Below are 20,285 nucleotides of genomic sequence, written 5' to 3' on the forward strand. Positions count from 1 at the left end.
AATTTTTGCAACCTCGGATTTGTGGTCCCAAAACTACTGTTTCAATTTAGTTAAAATCGGGCTGTTACATTGCTCATTCAACATTCATAGCAATTCAATGATAATAAAACATATGTAATTCAGTTTACAGACATTTATTTTCAAATGAACTTACCTCATAGTCAGAATAAACGGATAGGGTCGACTATTCGATAACTTTTGATTTCCCTCGATCTAAATTTGATTTCTTTCGTTCTTGATCTATATACATTTAAAATTATCTCTTTTATTCTTCAATTCATTCAATTTCATCCAAAACACACAATTTGGAACATTTTACATATTAACCCCTAAAATTTCATATTTTCTCAATTTAGTCCCTATTTAAAAAAATCACAAAATTCATGAAATGCAATTTAACCCATGCTTGACCGAATATCTATAGGCTCCATAACAGCCCATGTTTATCAATATTTCACACATTTTACACTTTTCACAAATTAATCCTATTTAGCATTTTTACTAAAAATCACTTTACAAAATATAATAATCTATCAACAAATACTCATTTTTCATCATTAAACATTCAAGAGCTCAAGCACACATCAATTGTATTTCAAAAAATCATTAAAAATTCTAGAAATTAGGGTACGGGCTAGCTAGTACATGGAGCAACGATCACAAAAACATAGAAATCATAAAAAACGGAGCAAAGAACATACCTTAATCAAGGAACAAGCTAACCGAATATCAAAACCCTACAATGGATTCTTTTTCTTTCTCAAATTTGGTTGAATGAAATGAGTAAAATGGCTACCATTTTGTTTCTTTTAATTAATATTAACTTAATTATCAATTTCCAATTTTAACCTTTAATAATAAACATATAAATCACTTAATATAAGGCCATTTATGTCCATATCCACTATCAATGGTCTAATTACAACATAAGGACCTTTCATTTAATAATCCATCGCAATTAAGCACTTTTAACTTATAGTATGCTACTTTTGCATTTTACGCGATTAAGTCTTTTTTCTCAAATTGAGCTATTAAACAATAAAATTAGCTCACGAAATTTGCACACATACATATTCACATGTTGTAAGCACCACAAATAAAATTAAAATAATTTTACGACCTCAAATTTGTAGTCCCAAAACCACTATTTCGGTTTAGCTAAAACCGGGCTGGTACATCACAGGCCGTGTAGAGATTCGAAATGGAAGCACATGGCCGTGTCCTAGCCCGTGTCTGACCCTGTGTAACTCTCTGACTTAAGTCACATGGCTAACACACGCACCCGTGTGGCTAGCCTGTGTGCCTTAAAAATGGCCATACATGCCCGTATGCTAGGCCGTGTGCTAGGCCGTGCCAAAGCTGTAGGGTATACTGACTTATGCCACATGGCCAAGTCACACGCCCATGTGTGAGGCTATGTGGAGCATGCTAAATTGATTTTAATTTTAAAACCAGGGGACACACGACCATGTAACATAACCGTGTGTCACACACAGCTGAGACACATGCCCGTGTCTCTACCTGTGTGGACAAAAATAGGCTATTTACTAAGCCAATTTGTCACCCAAATTTGAGCACACCCACATTAAAAAATTGGCACCAACCATATCATATAAAAGGTATTCCATCATCTTTACTCAAGTATATTACAAACCATTTCCAACACCAACTAAACCAAAACATAACTGCCACAATATGGCATCCAAATACATACCAAATTTTACCTTTTTCATTCATCAATATGGTTATTTTCAAACATGCATCAAATTACCTAAACTCATAAGTATACTAATTACCAATTCATCAACCATTTGATATTCACCAAATCCATTTTCAACAAGCATCAAATACTATAATAAATACCATATATAAGGCAATTACTAAACTCAAACAAAGGCCATTTGCACACTTTTATACATTGTAAAATTCACCATTATAAGGCAATTACTGTGTTTACAGTATGTGGTTAAGCATGTGTGAAAGTTTTGTATAAAAATTTAATCGTTTGTGTATTTAATTTGATAAAAAGACTTAATTGCGTAAAATGTAAAAGTGGCTTGCTAATTGTTAAAATGCCTATTTGTTATGTCTTTTTAAATGAAAGGTCCTTATGTTGTTATTTTACCATTAAACATATAAGTGGACATTAGTGGCCTTAGTATAACGGCTTATTAAGTGTTCATACAAGGGTAAAATAGTAAAATGTATATTAATGTTAATTAAAATAAACTAAAAGCATGAAATAAGGCTATTATGTGTTCATATTGTCGAAAATCAAAGAAAAATAAAAGAAAAAGATTGAATTAGGGTCGGCTAAGCTAAAGCTCAATTGAGGTATGATTTTTTATCGGTTTTTGATAATTTTTACGTTTTTGTGATCATTGCTTAGTGTTCTATTAAGCCTCTGTTTGAATTTATAAAACTGTTGATGATTTTGAGTTGAGCCATTGATGAAATTATGAGATTTATGAAGTTTGATGTTATTAAATGAAAGATATGTATTGGGTTAATATATTTTGTCTTTGAATTTTTAATGAATTTGAGTAATTTGGGCTAATTTACAAAAATGAGATTTTGAGGGGCTAAAATGTGAAATAAATGAAATATATGGACTTATATGAATACTATGAAAATTTGGCTAAGCATATACGAGGAAACTTTGTGTATTTTGTGATTTTGTGAATTAGGGACTAAAGTGTTAAAATGTGAAAATGTGAGGGCTAATTTGTAAAATGCCCTAAATATGTGTATATGGGTTGAATTCAATGTTTTTTTTGAATAAATGAGTTAAATTTGAATATGTATACTTTAAGAACCAATGAAAACAAAATTAGATCGGGAAAAGTCAAAAGTTGTCGTGTAGTCGACTCTATTCGTTCGAATCTGTACGAGGTAAGTCAATATTCAAATAAATATGCTTTATTTCTTGGTGACAGAAACATTAAAAAGAAAAGAAATAAATAAAGCTTAGGTATTCGGCAAAATTGAAGCTTGATTAAGATATGTAACTAGCTAAGTTTTTTGATAATTTTTACATTTTTGAGATCGTTGCAGTGTAATGTACAAATCCCATGCTTGAATTTATGATTTTGATGAATATTTTTAGTTATTCCATTGATGAATATTTGAGTTTTGTGATGTTAGTTGATGAAACATAAAAGATATGTTTTGTATTAGAATTTTTGATGATTTTGAGTAATTAGGACTAAATTTTAAAAATAATAAATAGAGGGACTAAAATGTGAAATAAATGAAATTTATGGACTTGTATGAACATGGGTAATATTCGACCTAAGCATGGTATGTGCAAATTTTGCATGTTTTTTGTTTTGTGCAATTTGGACTAAATTGTAAAAAGGGTGAAATATCAGCTGTAAAATTGTAATTTTAACATTTATTTGTTTTTTGACTAAATTGAGTGAAAATATGCTGAATGAGTTTAATTTGAATATGTTTAGATCAAGCACCAAAGAAATCGGATTTCGATCAGGGGAAAACTAAAGTTGTCAACTAGTCGTCCCATTCTGATTTTTCGTCGTCCAAGGTAAGTTTCTGAGCAAATAGATGTTATTAAATTTCAATATATGTGATTTATAAACAATTGTAAAAATTAGAAGCAAATTATGAATCGACATTGAGTAATGAAAAATAATTTATGTTTGATGATAATGTAATGAATAAGTTTTGGTATTTAAAGTGATGACTTGAGCTATACATGTTAAAATGTTGATTATATATATATTAATTGCAAATATATATTCGCTAAATGATACATATATGTGATATTAAATTGTGAATTATGGATATATATATATATAGATATATATATTCGACTATATGATGATATTGTGACCTTGGAAGTGAATGATAATTTTGTTAATGAACATATGTGTATTTTGGCAAAGTTAAAGTTGATATGTGGATGTATATGAGACATCGATATGTGATTACGTGTAAGACCACGTCTGGGAAATTGGCATTGATATGTGATTTAGTGGAAGACCACGTCTGAGACATTGGCATAGATATGTGATTTCGTGTAATACCACGTCTGAAACATTGGCATTGATATGTGATTACGTGTAAGACCACATCTGGGACGTTGGCATCGATATGTGATTATGTGTAAAACCACGTCTGGGATGTTGGCATTGATATGTGATTACGTGTAAGACCACGTCTGGGACATTAGCATCGATATGTGATTACGTGTAAAACCACATCTGGGATGTTGGCATCGATATGTGATGTAACACCCCGAACCCGAGACCATTGCCGGTGTCGGACACGAGGGGTTAACAAGCCAAGTTCACATGGTTTGCCCACCAATTTGACATTTCCAGTCAGGCTGGAAGACTGCATCACCGTCGCCTTAAAAATCATATCTCGAGTTTCACAACTCGGAAACTGGTTTCGTAAATTTTCCCTGAATTTAGACTCATATATCCATCCATGGATTTATTTCTAGAATTTTTGGTCGGGCCAACTAGTACAGTTTATTAGTTAAAGTCACCCATGTTACAGGGATCGACTGCTCTGACCTTCGCACGGTATAACTTGAATATCTCTCTGTACAGGGCTTTAATGCTGGTGCCGTTTGTTTCAAATGAAACTAGACTCAAAATGGAATCTGTACATATAAGGTATGTCGCCTAATTCTTTCTGTATAATTTATAGTAAATTTTTAAAGTTACGACAGGGAACCCAGAAACCATTCTGGCCCTGTCTCACAATAGCTTTAATATCTCTTAACCTGTAACTCCTATGACCATTTCGTTTCTTCCATAAGAAAATAGACTCATCAAGGTTCATTTACATAGCTTATTCACTATTTAATTCCATTCCTATGAATTTTGGTGATTTTTCACATTCACGCCACTGCAGCTGGCAGCATCTGTTTTAAGGTAGGTCTTACCTATTTGGTAGTCTCCATGAACCAACTAGTCTTGCCATACATAGGTTCATATATGATCATTTTAACCATGCCAATGGCTGATCATATGACCAACATTCCCATTTCCAATCCATAGCCACATCATGACACCAAATATATACATACAAACCACAATTAGTCTAAGTTCATGCTTCCTTTTCGAGCCATTTTCGCATGGCCGTACATACTTACATTACAACATATTTAACAAACAAGAGGTAGTCCTATACATGCCATCTCAAGTTCAACCAAAATTTATACCAAAATGGAGGCTTGATAGTGTGGATGACTTCGACTTCAACGATCCCGAATCCGATTGCTATCGAGCGAAATCTAGAAAACCGAGAGCCAAAGCAATGAGTAAGCATTTTTATGCTTAGTAAGTCTCAAGGAATATAATCAACTCTAATTACAGCAATACATTCACATAGTTAAATGCATCATTTCATTAATGCACATTCACATAATCATACTTACTTCACCATCCCAACTCTTATGTTCATACACAAATAACGGCTTCATTAAGGCCGATAACTCGCTCCATCATAGGAGCGGATATTCATACGCTCTACTCCTAGCGCCAAAGCACACACCGCACTTACCTTATCATTGGGAAATTTCACAAGTGCATTAGCTGAAATTTTCCAGCAAGCTCATAATTTTCAAATCACATACCTTCGAGTTTATCCGGATGTCGGTACTCGCTCAATCGCCGGGACATAGCCCGGTTATGGTAACCCGCACCAAGGCCTACGGGACTTTACCCGGATATCACGATTTGCACAAATGCCTTCGGGTCTTAGCCCGGATTTAACAACTTGCACGAATGCCTTCGGGTCTTAGCCCGGATATAGCTACTAGCACAATTGCCTTCGGTCTTAACCGGATATAAATTTCAGCATAATTGTCTTGGGCTTAGCCCGGATATCATTCAATTTCTCATGCACACATACATCAATAATCATTGGACATACATATTTCATTTTCACACTAAGGCTCAAACACAATTATAATCATTAGCATATTCGCCTTCGGACTTAGCCCGGTGGAATTCAAATACTCATACACGCATAATCAATAATCATACACAACCATATTTCATCTCACATAATTCAAGTAAGGTCACTTCTTGAGGACTTACCTCGGATGTTGTCGAACGGCTTTTTCGCTATTCGATCACCTTTTCCTTCCCTTGTCCAATTGTGGCCCTCTTAGCTCTTGAGCTAATTCAAACAAATTCAATTTATTAAAACCTCATTGTGCTTGCTTATGGCGAATATGACAAGGATTTTAAATGGTCATATGGCCACTCTTTAGCTTGAATACACAATGGTCATGCACATTTTATACTACATCAAGCAATTCAATACAATTTATTTGAGCATCAAGGAAATGCTAAGGCCTTCAATAGGCTACCCAAGGCGAATATTCATGTACATGTTGAGGTCAATTTTGCACTTAATACCTCACAAAACAGCATGCAATTTACTAATTAATGCTTTGCACATTGTGGCTCAAAACTTATAATATAGCATCAAGCACTTATATGTGTGCTAGGTTTAATTGTGCTTGCAATTTCACAAGCATTCTTCCACATTTTCTTCTTTAAACCAATATATTCATCACTTAGTTCATAACCAAACATAATGTGCAATCATATATATGTATATATGAGCATGGCCGAATTTTCAAGGTGTCCATAGCCATCCAAAACACAAATTTTAACTAACATGCAAGAAGCATGAATCATGCTCAAGAATGCATCATGGCGAATATGACAATCATGCTCCTTTTCAATTTCAATCATGATAAAACAAAGAGAAAAAATCTTACTCAAGAGTAGACAATCCATCATTGCATGCATCATCATCAAGCTTCACACTTAGCATGCAATGGCTTTATCACCATAACAACTTTGGCCAAATACCATTTCCATGGCTTAACAAAGATTTGAGCCATGGCTAACATGCACATCAAGTTAGCAACCAAAGCATGCATGAAACTCCTAACACAACCTCATACATACCTTAATCTTGATGCAAACTTAGCCAAATCTCCTTCTAGATCTCTTCCAAACCAAGCATGAAGCAAAAATCCTCCTTCTTCCTTAGTTTTGGCTCAAAGAAAGGATGAACAAAATTTTTTTCTTTCCTTCTCTACAACTCACGGCAATGGGGGGGGATTACCACACTCACACATATTTTTTTTTTCATTTTTTTATCACCCATACACCTTTGTTTATTATTTCACCCTAATGCACCAACAAAACATGTTTCATGACATGTTTAGCCCATCCTCCTTGTCATGGCCGGCCACCACCTATAAAGGGGAATTTGACATGCAAGTCCATTATTTTGCATGCATGCTTTAATTAGTCATCACACATTTCCTATCATACTTTCAAAGTTCATTACTAAGTCCTTTCTTGTGGAATTCACCCTTATAACACTAAATCAATCATCATAAAATGTCATACATGAGCACACACATATTATAGGCATCAAAATAAATTTTAATTATTTTTATGCCTCGGTTTTGTGGTCCCGAGACCACCTTCCGACTAGGGTCAATTTTGGGCATGTCACAACTCTCCCCACTTAAGAAATTTTCGTCCCAAAATCTTACCGTAAATAGGTTTGGATATCGCTCTTTCATAGAGTTCTCGGTCTCCCAAGTAGCTTCTTCTATCCCGTGCTTGAGCCATAACACTTTTACTAGCGGAACCCGCTTGTTTCACAACTCTTTCACTTCTCGTGATAGGATACGAATCGGTTCTTCCTCATAACTCATATTAGCTTGAATTTCAATTTCGATGGACTAATCACGTGCGATGGATATGATCTATAGCGTCAAGCATCGAAACGTGAAAGACATCGTGAACCTTTTCGAGTTCGGGGGCAAAATCAAACGATATGCCACCGGATCGACTCGCCGGATATCTCATATGGCCCAACGAACCTCGGGCTCAACTTGCCCTTACGGTAGAATCTGAGTATCTTTTCCAAGGCGATACCTTGAGAAACACTTTATCACCCACCGATACTCGATATCCTTACGCTTGTGTCCGCGTCACGACTTCTCGACGATCGGAGGCTATCTTCGACTTTCACGGATTACTTTCACTTTCTGCTCAGCATCCCTAATCAAATCCACCGAAAATCTTGCTTTCACCGAGCTCACCAAAACAATGGCGTCACGGCATTTACGACCGCATAAGGCCTCGTAGGGTGCCATCTTAATACTTGATTGAAAGTCGTTGTTGTAAGCAAATTCAATCAACGGCAAATACCGCTCCCATGAACCACTAAACTCGAGGACGCAACATCTTAACATATCCTCAAGTATCTAAATTATCCGCTCGGATTGACCATCGGTTTGGGGTGACAAAGCGGTGTTGAAATGCAACTTGGTACCCAAAGCCTCTTGCAATTTTTTTCCAAAATCGCGACGTAATCTTGGGTCTCTATCCGACACGATAGAAATAGGCACCCCATTCAATCGAATAATTTGGGAGACGATAATTCGCCAATTTATCGAGCGAAAAATCCGTATGACAGGATAAATGAGCGACTTGGTCATCTATCAACAATGACCCAAATCGCATCTTTCTTACTTGCCGACACCGGTAATCCAGATATAAAATCCATTGTCACTCGATCCCATTTCTATTCGTATCATGATTGGTCAAGTAATCCCGATGGCACTTGATGTTCCGCTTTCACTTGTTGACATATCGATACTTGAAACAAATTCGTAAATGTCTTATTTCATATCGGGCCACCAAAATTGGCGTTTGTGTCATTGTACATTTTAGTACTACCCGGTGGATTGACATTCGACTCATCGTGAGCCTCGCTCAAAATTATCGAAACAAGTTCGAATCCTTGGAATACATAATCGACCCTTGAACGTCAAGCGGTCATTGTCGTCAATCTGAAATTCGATTCTTCATCCGAAACACATTCGCTCGCTTAGCGACCAATTCAAATACGACCTTTTGAGATTCAAGTATTTGATGAATCAATAATGGTTTGGCCTCTAATTCGACTACTAGCACCTCCTCGGGTGAAACGGATAAATGAGCATCCATCGCTCTCAAAGCGCATAAAGGCCTTGCGACTTAAAGCATCGGCCACCACGCTGGCCTTTCCGGTGATAATCAATGCCGAGTTCATAGTCTTTCAACAACTCAAGCCAACGCCTTTGTCGCAGGTTTAAATCTTTCCGAGTCATCAAATATTTTAGACTCTTGTGGTCCAATAAATATGACACATTTCTCCAAACAAGTAATGCCGCCATATCTTCAAGGCGAACACTATGGTCGCTAGTTCAAGGTCATGGGTCGGATAGTTTCTCTCATGCGGCTTTAGTTGTCTCAACGCGTAAGCCACAACTCGACCTTCTTGCATCAACACACAACCTAACCCAAGCAAGGATGCGCCATCAGATATGACAAACTCTTTACCGGACTCACACCGTACTAGCACTGGGGCCTCGGTTAAACAAGTTTTTAGTCGATCGAAACTTTCTTGACAATGTTCACCACTCGAACTCAACATCTTTTTGGAGTAGTTTCACATCGACGCAGCTATCATCGAAAAACCTTTCACAAATCGTCGATAGTATCCGCAAGCCCCAAAAGCTCCTAACTTTGGTAACATTCCTTGAGGTTTCCAATTGACTATGGTCGAAATTTTGTTCGGGTCCACCGACACCGATCGCGGACACCACGTGCCCCAAAAAACTAACCTCTTTCACCAAAATTCACATTTACCGAACTTTGCGTGATAATCGCTTATCTCGTAAGATTTGCAACACTAGCCTCGGTGTTCGGTTTCATCTCTCGAATTGACCTAAATGTCATCGATAAATACAACTACTGAACCGATCCAAGTATGGTCTGAAAATTCTATTCATTAAATCCATAAACACCGTAGGGCATTAGTGAGCCCCAACGGCATCACCAAGAATTCAGTAGTGACCGTGCCGCTCTAAAAGCGGTTTTGGTATGTCCGATTCTCGACCTCAACCGATAGTACCCGACCTTAAATCTATCTTTGAAAACACCGAGGCTCCCTTTAATTGATCAAACAAATCGTCAATTCGTGGCAACAGATATTTATTCTTTATCGTCACTTTATTGAGTTGACGATAGTCGATGCACAACCTCATGCTTCCGTCCTTCTTTTCACAAACAATACTTTGCGCCCCATGGAGAAAAAAACTCGGTCGAGCGAAACCTCTATCCGTCAATTCTTGCAATTGGACCTTCAATTCCTTTAACTCCGTTAATGCCATACGATACGGAGCTATCGAAATTGGAATGGTACCAGGTACCAATTCGATGCCAAATTCTACTTCCCGAACAGGTGGTAAGCCCGGCAATTCTTCGGGGAAAACATCCGGGTATTCACAAACCACGGGCACAGATTCGGGTTTCTTTTCTGATTCCTTGTCATCGAAAGCACGTCGCAAGGTACGCTTCACCCTTTTCTTACATATTTCGGGCCAACATCGCCGATATTACATACCGGCAACTCCTTTAAGTCCGTAGACTCAACCCAGATTATCTTGTTATTCGAGCTCCTCAAATCGATAGTCTTGCTCTTTCAATTTACAACCGCATCGTGCATGGTCAACCAATCCGGACCAAGAATAACATCGAACTCATCGAACGGCAAAAGCATCAAGTTCGCGGAAAACAAGAACCTCGGAACACTAGGGGACTTTTCTTGCACACTTTGTTGACAAGCACGTAATGACCCAAGGGTTTGATACCGAATTACAAACTCAATGAACTCGATAGGCAAGTCTTCTTGGATGCTAAGGTTTCACATATATATGAATGAGTAGAACCAGGTCAATCAAAGCAATCACATTTGTATTGAAAAGAGTGAAAGTACCGGTAATGACATCCGGAGAGGCAAGATCCTCGGCGTGCGCGATGGCATAAGTCCTCGCAGAGCACGAGCCTCGGATCGATGGTAGCATCTCTAGATCCTCTCGACCGCCACCGACATTGCCCATATTTCTAGGTGGCCTACCTCGAGCAGCAGTAGTACCCGAGTTTCCACTCGACTCACATTCTGCTCAAGCATCCTGCAATCCTTCCTAAAGTGGTCGGCCGATCCACACTTATAGCAGGAGTGATCACGAAACCAACAGCTCCCGAATGCCATTTGCCACAATGTTGACACTCGCCTCTCTCTCTACGATCATTTCCACCATCATGCGATCAAGTGACTCGTGTGGTCACAGGGTCGATCGCGTCCTCGCCTAGAAAAGCCCAAACGCCTCTAGACCGGCTCGCATCATCTCGAAATCCTTCGATGCTTGTTGAAGAGACTTTCCGAGGACCTCTTTCAAATTCTCCGCCCCACATCAGCTTTTTGTTTCTCCTTTCTAAGCTCTTCTGCTTTACAAGCTCGCTCAACGAGTACTCCAACTCTCGTATCTCGAGAATGCCAACAAACATCCTTATATCATCATTCAGCCCATCCTCGAAGCGTTTACACATAATAGCTTCGGACGAAATGCATTCTCGCACGTACCGGCTAAGCCTCACAAACTTTCGTTCGTAGTCGGTAACGGACATAGAACCTTGCTTAAGATCAAGAAATTCCTCCACTTTTGGTCGATAAATCTCGATGATATACTTTTTTCGAACTCGGTTTGAAAGAATTCCCAAGTCACTTGCTCTCTAGGCACCACAAGTCGAGTACTCCACCAATAGTAGGCGGACTCGCGTAGCAAGGAGATGGTACACTTTAAGCACTCATCGGGTGTACAGGATAGCTCATCAAGCACCCGGATAGTGTTATCTAACCAAAATTCAGCTCGCTTCGGCATCATCATCATCCGTAGCCTTAAATTCAGTGGCCCCTGTTTTCGAATCCTATCGACTGGGGCTTACTTGACCTTATTTGGTCATCACCGGAGGTATTGTAGGTGCGGGGTTGCATTTGTCGGGAACGGAGGTTGTGGAACAGTAGTGTTGGTTCAAATGTATTGATTGAACCATTCGTTCATCACACTATAAAAGGCTTGCCTAGCCTCGTCATTAGGATTGCTGGCCATAGGTTGAGAGTCCGCCGGCGCTGTCCCTTGCGTGGGAGCAGCGCCACACTCTCCACACCATCAGCTATCGCTTCGGTTGGGATCGGGATCCATTGCTAATAACAAACACAAAGTCAAATTGTCGAAATCCCCACACTATCGATTCATCATTTAATGGCATGTATAGCTAGACCCCAAACACATCACGGTAGTCCTAGAATCGACTAAACCGTGGCTCGATACCAATAAAATTGTAACACCCGAACCCGAGACCATTGCGGTGTCGGACACGAGGGGTTAACAAGCCAAGTTCACATGGTTTGCCCACCAATTTGACATTTCCAGTCAGGCTGGAAGACTGCATCACCGTCGCTTTAAAATCATATCTCGAGTTTCACAACTCGGAAACTGGTTTCGTAAATTTTCCCTGAATTTAGACTCATATATCCATCCATGTATTTATTTCTAGAATTTTTGGTCGGGCCAACTAGTACAGTTTATTAGTTAAAGTCACCCATGTTACAGGGATCGACTGCTCTGACCTTCGCGCGGTATAACTTGAATATATCTCTGTACAGGGCTTTAATGCTGGTGCCGTTTGTTTCAAATGAAACTAGACTCAAACTGGAATCTGTACATATAAGGTATGTCGCCTAATTCTTTCTGGATAATTTATAGTAAATTTTAAAGTTGCGACAGGGAACCCAGAAACCATTCTGGCCCTGTCTCACAATAGCTTTAATATCTCTTAACCTGTAACTCCTATGACCATTTCGTTTCTTCCATAAGAAAATAGACTCATCAAGGTTCATTTACATAGCTTATTCACTATTTAATTCCATTCCTATGAATTTTGGTGATTTTTCACATTCACGCCACTGCAGCTGGCAGCATCTGTTTTTAAGGTAGGTCTTACCTATTTGGTAGTCTCCATGAACCAACTAGTCTTGCCATACATAGGTTCATATATGATCATTTTAACCATGCCAATGGCTGATCATATGACCAACATTCCCATTTCCAATCCATAGCCACATCATGACACCAAATATATACATACAAACCACAATTAGTCTAAGTTCATGCTTCCCTTTTCGAGCCATTTTCGCATGGCCGTACATACTTACATTACAACATATTTAACAAACAAGAGGTAGTCCTATACATGCCATCTCAAGTTCAACCAAAATTTATACCAAAATGGAGGCTTGATAGTGTGGATGACTTCGACTTCAACGATCCCGAATCCGATTGCTATCGAGCGAAATCTAGAAAACCGAGAGCCAAAGCAATGAGTAAGCATTTTTATGCTTAGTAAGTCTCAAGGAATATAATCAACTCTAATTACAGCAATACATTCACATAGTTAAATGCATCATTTCATTAATGCACATTCACATAATCATACTTACTTCACCATCCCAACTCTTATGTTCATACACAAATAACGGCTTCATTAAGGCCGATAACTCGCTCCATCATAGGAGCGGATATTCATACGCTCTTACTCCTAGCGCAGCAGCACACACCGCACTTACCTTATCATTGGGAAATTTCACAAGTGCATTAGCTGAAATTTTCCAGCAAGCTCATAATTTTCAAATCACATACCTTCGAGTTTATCCGGATGTCGGTATTTTCGTTCAATCGCCTTCGGGACATAGCCCGTTATGGTAACCCGCACCAAGGCCTACGGGACTTTACCGGATATCACGATTTGCACAAATGCCTTGGTCTTAGCCCGGATTTAACAACTTGCACGAATGCCTTCGGTCTTAGCCCGGATATAGCTACTAGCACAATTGCCTTGGTCTTAACCGGATATAAATTTCAGCATAATTGTCTTCGGGGCTTAGCCCGGATATCATTCAATTTCTCATGCACACATACATCAATAATCATTGGACATACATATTTCATTTTCGTTACTAAGGCTCAAACACAATTATAATCATTAGCATATTCGCCTTCGGGACTTAGCCCGGGTGGAATTCAAATACTCATACACGCATAATCAATAATCATACACAACCATATTTCATCTCACATAATTCAAGTAAGGTCACTTCTTGAGGACTTACCTCGGATGTTGTCGAACGGCTTTTTCGGCTATTCGATCACCTTTTCCTTCCCCTTGTCCAATTGTGGCCCTCTTAGCTCTTGAGCTAATTCAAACAAATTCAATTTATTAAAACCTCATTGTGCTTGCTTATGGCCGAATATGACAAGGATTTTAAATGGTCATATGGCCACTCTTTAGCTTGAATACACAATGGTCATGCACATTTTATACTACATCAAGCAATTCAATACAATTTATTTGAGCATCAAGGAAATGCTAAGGCCTTCAATAGGCTACCCAAGGCCGAATATTCATGTACATGTTGAGGTCAATTTTGCACTTAATACCTCACAAAATCAGCATGCAATTTACTAATTAATGCTTTGCACATTGTGGCTCAAAACTTATAATATAGCATCAAGCACTTATATGTGTGCTAGGCCGAATTGTGCTTGCAATTTCACAAGCATTCTTCCACATTTTCTTCTTTAAACCAATATATTCATCACTTAGTTCATAACCAAACATAATGTGCAATCATATATATGCATATATGAGCATGGCCGAATTTTCAAGGTGTCCATAGCCATCCAAAACACAAATTTTTAACTAACATGCAAGAAGCATGAATCATGCTCAAGAATGCATCATGGCGAATATGACAATCATGCTCCTTTTCAATTTCAATCATGATAAAACAAAGAGAAAAATCTTACTCAAGAGTAGACAATCCATCATTGCATGCATCATCATCAAGCTTCACACTTAGCATGCAATGGCTTTATCACCATAACAACTTTGGCCAAATACCATTTCCATGGCTTAACAAAGATTTGAGCCATGGCTAACATGCACATCAAGTTAGCAACCAAAGCATGCATGAAACTCCTAACACAACCTCATACATACCTTAATCTTGATGCAAACTTAGCCAAATCTCCTTCTAGATCTCTTCCAAACCAAGCATGAAGCAAAAATCCTCCTTCTTCCTTAGTTTTGGCTCAAAGAAAGGATGAACAAAATTTTTTTTCTTTCCTTCTCTACAACTCACGGCAATGGGGGGATTACCACACTCACACACATTTTTTTTTTTCATTTTTTTATCACCCATACACCTTTGTTTATTATTTCACCCTAATGCACCAACAAAACATGTTTCATGACATGTTTAGCCCATCCTCCTTGTCATGGCCGGCCACCACCTATAAAAGGGGAATTTGACATGCAAGTCCATTATTTTGCATGCATGCTTTAATTAGTCATCACACATTTCCTATCATACTTTCAAAGTTCATTACTAAGTCCTTTCTTGTGGAATTCACCCTTATAACACTAAATCAATCATCATAAAATGTCATACATGAGCACACACATATTATAGGCATCAAAATAAATTTTTAATTATTTTTATGCCTCGGTTTTGTGGTCCCGAGACCACCTTCCAACTAGGGTCAATTTTGGGCTGTCACATGTGATTTCATGTAAGATCACGTCGGGAACGTTGGCATCGATATGTGTTTAAGAGTAAGACCCTATCTGGGACAGTGGCATTGATATGAGATTACATGTAAGACCACGTCAGGGACATTGGCATTGTACACAATATGTGATTATCTGAATATCCTATTAAACCTGAATAGTTCAACAAGCAATGATAAGTTATGATCAAATATGTAATCGAGCTAAAAAGTTCAGGTATGTGTTTGTTAAATGCTTATATGAAAATATGGCAAGATAGACATTTGTAATGTGATATAAATTATGTATGATGCAAATGGAATTCTATGCATACATGATTGAACATATTTGGCCTTATGTTTATAAAATGTGAATTTTTATGAGATGATTTATGAGTTACGAGCATGAGTATGTATTCTTGGATGAAAATAGTTGATTCTACCTTGTTATTATAATGTTAATATGCATTCTTAGATATATATTTGCTTATGACTTACTAAGTAATGAAAGCTTACTGTGTGTATATTTACTCTCTGTTTTATAGGTTTTGGATCTAGTAACAGACTCGGGGATCGTCAGAGAAATCTATCACACTATCGACTGTTTCGGTACTTTTATAATTTGAACTCAAACTTATGGGATGTATAAACTAGCCTTTTTGTTAGTTCATTTGAAGTTCTGTATATATTAATCCATGCGAAAATGGCTAATATGTTATGAGAGTATATAAGACTTTAGTCAAGTTTTATATGTGTTATATGTATTGATAATGGTTGGTGAATTTGGATGTGGTTTGGTTAAATCGACTTTGGTATATACATGAGTATGAATTATTTTTGTCATGTTATCTTTACTTAAAATGATTTGGATATGTCTTGTATTAGACAGTAATGGTTAAATTTGGTTGATGAATATATTTGGCTAAATGTTGAATTGAGGTAATGAGTATACTTGATTGATGGTTCGGTATTTGTATATATATATGAATAATGGTTGATACATGTGGTAATGGTGATAAGGTTACACCAAAGTATATGTAAATGGTAAATTTGATTTGAAGAGAAATTGTGGATGTATATTTTGTTAAGTAAATTACATGATTTATAAGTGGGATATATTAGGTAAATAACTATGTTTTGAAGTGTTGATATTCAGTTGTGGAATGAAATAGATATAAATATTAGTTTATTTCCTTTGATCATTGATTATAAATGAGATGTTAAGCATAATGAATAGCTTGTAAAATGACCATGTTTAAATTTGGCAAACAAGGTGAATTAGCTTTAAGTGGATATTAGATAATTGGAGTAACATGTATTTGTGATTAAAAGTGGTTCACTCGATTATATATATGTTTATATATGTACATAGCTTAATATGATAATAATAAATTACTTTAAAATATGACTTTTGTGACTATATGTAATAAATGATAATAGCATGTTAAAATTGGTTTTGGTATGCTAGAATGTTGGACAAATATTTTTATGTATTATATATGTATATATATTTATGTGTTCATGTGAAAGATAAATTAATATGAATGAATATTTGGTTTAAGTCTTTGATATGTTTCATGCATGTTAAGTGTTATAAAAAGAAAAAAAATAGGTGTACTTTTCATTAGTATGTGTGTTTTGTCCGGTAATACCTCATAACTCCATTTCGGTGACTGATATGGGTTAGTGGTATTACATTTGATTGGTATCAGAGCTACAATTTGGTTGATTCTAGGACTAACATAGAGCGTGTGAGTGTAGCTATACATGCCATAATGAAAAACTACGATACTGTGATGATTCTTGATAATTAAAAATGTGTTTTCTTATAGTAAATGGATCTTGATCGAGCCGTAATGGATGTTATAAAAAGTAATATGCCCTCTCCTGCTCAGGGGACAGTACCAGCTGATTCTAGGTCGATTTCAAGTAGTATAGAGGAAGAGGCCAAGCAAGCCTTCTTCTAGCTAATGAATGAGTGGTTCATAGAGTTCGTTCGAACGAATCCGGCTATTCAAGAACCTCCACCCCCTCAAGTTCCTGTAACTTCCCAAGTTATACGAAAAGAAAAGAAAAGAACAGCTAATTTTGAAGCCAGAGATACCCGTAAGAGATCATCGGGGAAGACATTTTAGTCAGCATCGAAAAAGTTCAGGGAGGATTGAGCATCTAATAAGACTCTATCTCCAACTTTGAGTTGATTTGGAAAGGTATTGAGCTCGTTCTGTTATAGATTCGGTTTGTCAGGTGTTCTCGATTTATGTACTTCGATCTTCATGAATAGGTCCTCTATTATTGCTTGAGAATGGCTCATGTACTTCCTTTAGACTCATTTCCTATAAAGAAGGTTGCACCATATTGTCAATTTTAGTAGAATGGTTTAGACGATCACCTTCAATTTCTGATGTGTTGCCAGAATTACGAGCTTCAAGGGTGATTGTTACGTCTCCCACATGGAGTGTGAGTTCACATGTGCCAACATTAATAATTGTTTTAGCAGTTGCTAAAAAGGGCCTTCCTAGAATTAAAGGAGTGTTGCTATCCTCCTCTATGTATAGAACAATGAAGTCAACGGGAACTATAAATTTATTGATTTTAACTAGCACATCTTCAATAATACCCCTAGGGAATCTTATAGTTTTATCTACTAATTGAATGCTCATCCTAGTCTGTTTGGGTTTCCCGAGACCTAGTTGCTTAAACATTTTGTAAGGCATGACGTTGATACTAGCCCCTAAATCAGCTAATGCATTATTAACATCTAAACTACCAATTAAGCAAGGAATCGTAAAACTCCCTAGATCTTTTAATTTGTTTGGTAGCTTATTTTGCAGAATAGTTGAGCACACTGCATTTACCTCCACATGCGACGCCTCGTCTGACTTCCACTTATTTGCTAAAAGCTTTTTTAAAAATTTCATTGCGTTTGGCATCTGCGATAGAGCTTTAATAAATGGTAATTTAATATGTTATTTTTTTAAGAGTTTAAGAAATTTACCAAATTGTTCAGCTGAGCGGTCTTTCCTTATCGCGTTGGGGTATGGCACATGAGGTTTATATTAAACATTCACTGATTTGTTTTTATTATGACCTACCTCACCTTGATATCTGCTCACCACAGTTTCTTGCTTCGGTTCTGGCTCAGGCTCAACAAATCCTTATTCATCTTGAACATTAATCGCGTTGAGTTGTTCCCTTGGGTTAGGTTCAGTATTACTTGGCAAGCTACCTTGTGGTCGTTCAGAGATTAGTTTGGAAAGCTGGCCTATCTGAGTTTAGAGCCCTTGGATCGAGGCTTGTTGATTTTTAAGTGCTGTCTTGGTGTTCTAAAAACGGGTTTCTGACACCGATATAAACTTTGAGAGCATCTCTTCAACGTTCGGTTTCTTTTCCTGTTGATAAGGTGGTTGTTGAAAACCTAGAGGATGTTGTGGTCTTTGATTTCCTTGACCGCCCCACGAGAAATTGGGGTGGTTTCTCCAACCTACATTGTAAGTGTTACTATATGGGTTATTTTGGGATCAAGAGTTATTGTTACCCATATATTGGACTTGTTCCTCCTCGATGCTAGGGTTGAAAGGTTGATACTCTGTGCATGCTCCTCCTCCATTCGTCTCGCACCTCATTACTAGATGTACCTGAGTAGAACCAAGTAAACCATCAATCTTTTTATTTAGAAGTTCTACCTGGTTTGACAACATAGTAACCAAATCGACGTTATAAACGCCTGCTGTTTTAGCTGGCTTAGTCCTCATGACTTGCCACTGATAGTTATTCATTGACATCTCATCTATAAACTCATAGGCATCTTCAGGTGTTTTATTATTGATGGTTCCGCCAGCAGCTGCGTCAACCATTTGCCAAGTCGAAGGATTCAGGCCATTATGGAATGTTTGAACCTGAAGCCAAAGTGGTAACCCATGGTGAAGGCACCTTCTCAGTAAGTCTTTGTATCTCTCCCATGCATCGTAAAGGGTTTCTAAGTCCATCTGCAGAAACGAAGGGATATCATTACGTAATTTAGCCATTTTACCCAACAGAAAATATTTTAATAGAAATTTTTCGGTCATTTGTTCCCAAGCAGTGATTAACCCTCGTGGTAATGAGTTCAACCACTGTTTAGCTTTGTTTCTCAATGAAAAAGGGAATAACTGAAGACGAATGGCATCATCAGAAACACCATTAATTTTAAATGTATCCCATAGTTCTAAGAAGTTTGCTAAGTGAGCGTTGGGATCCTCATCCTGTAAACCATCAAACTGAACAAATTGTTGTATCATTTGAATAGTGTTAGGTTTTTGTTCAAAAGTATTTGCAGCTACTGAACTATGCTTGATTCAGTTCTTGTTAAAGAAGGTTTAGCATAATCATACATAGTGAGTGGAGCAGGATTTTGATTAACCATAATTGCAGGAGGTAGCTGATTGTCTTAGTTTTCAGCCATCTCTTAGGTTGGGGGTTGAGTATCTTCCTCTTGCTCATTCTCTGTGTATCTTAAGCTTCGCCTTATTTCTCTTTAATGTCTGCGAGCTGTGCAATCGATTTCTTCGTCAAAAAGTAGTGGTCCTAACGGGTTTCTTCTAGTCATAAACTATAAAAAGCTGCCAAGAGAAAGAAAAAACTAAATAATAATAATAATAATAATAAATTAAATTAAATTAAATTTCAAGAAAAATAAATGGCTAAAGTAACAAAAATTGAGCGTTCTTAATATCTTAGTTCCCCGACGACAGTGCCAAAAACTTGATCGCATGATTTCATGATAGGTTTTAAATAT

General features: G+C 37.3%; 1 non-coding gene across 1 annotated transcript; it reads left to right on the forward strand.

Annotated features, from left to right (window-relative positions):
* Positions 1–19,423: 19,423 nt before the first annotated feature.
* On the forward strand, positions 19,424–19,530 carry LOC128284469 (small nucleolar RNA R71). The gene has a single exon (XR_008274894.1). It is a non-coding gene; the product is annotated as a small nucleolar RNA R71 (small nucleolar RNA).
* Positions 19,531–20,285: the final 755 nt, after the last annotated feature.

This window comes from Gossypium arboreum, chromosome 11, assembly GCF_025698485.1.
Source record: "Gossypium arboreum isolate Shixiya-1 chromosome 11, ASM2569848v2, whole genome shotgun sequence".
Classification (NCBI taxonomy): Eukaryota; Viridiplantae; Streptophyta; class Magnoliopsida; order Malvales; family Malvaceae; genus Gossypium; species Gossypium arboreum.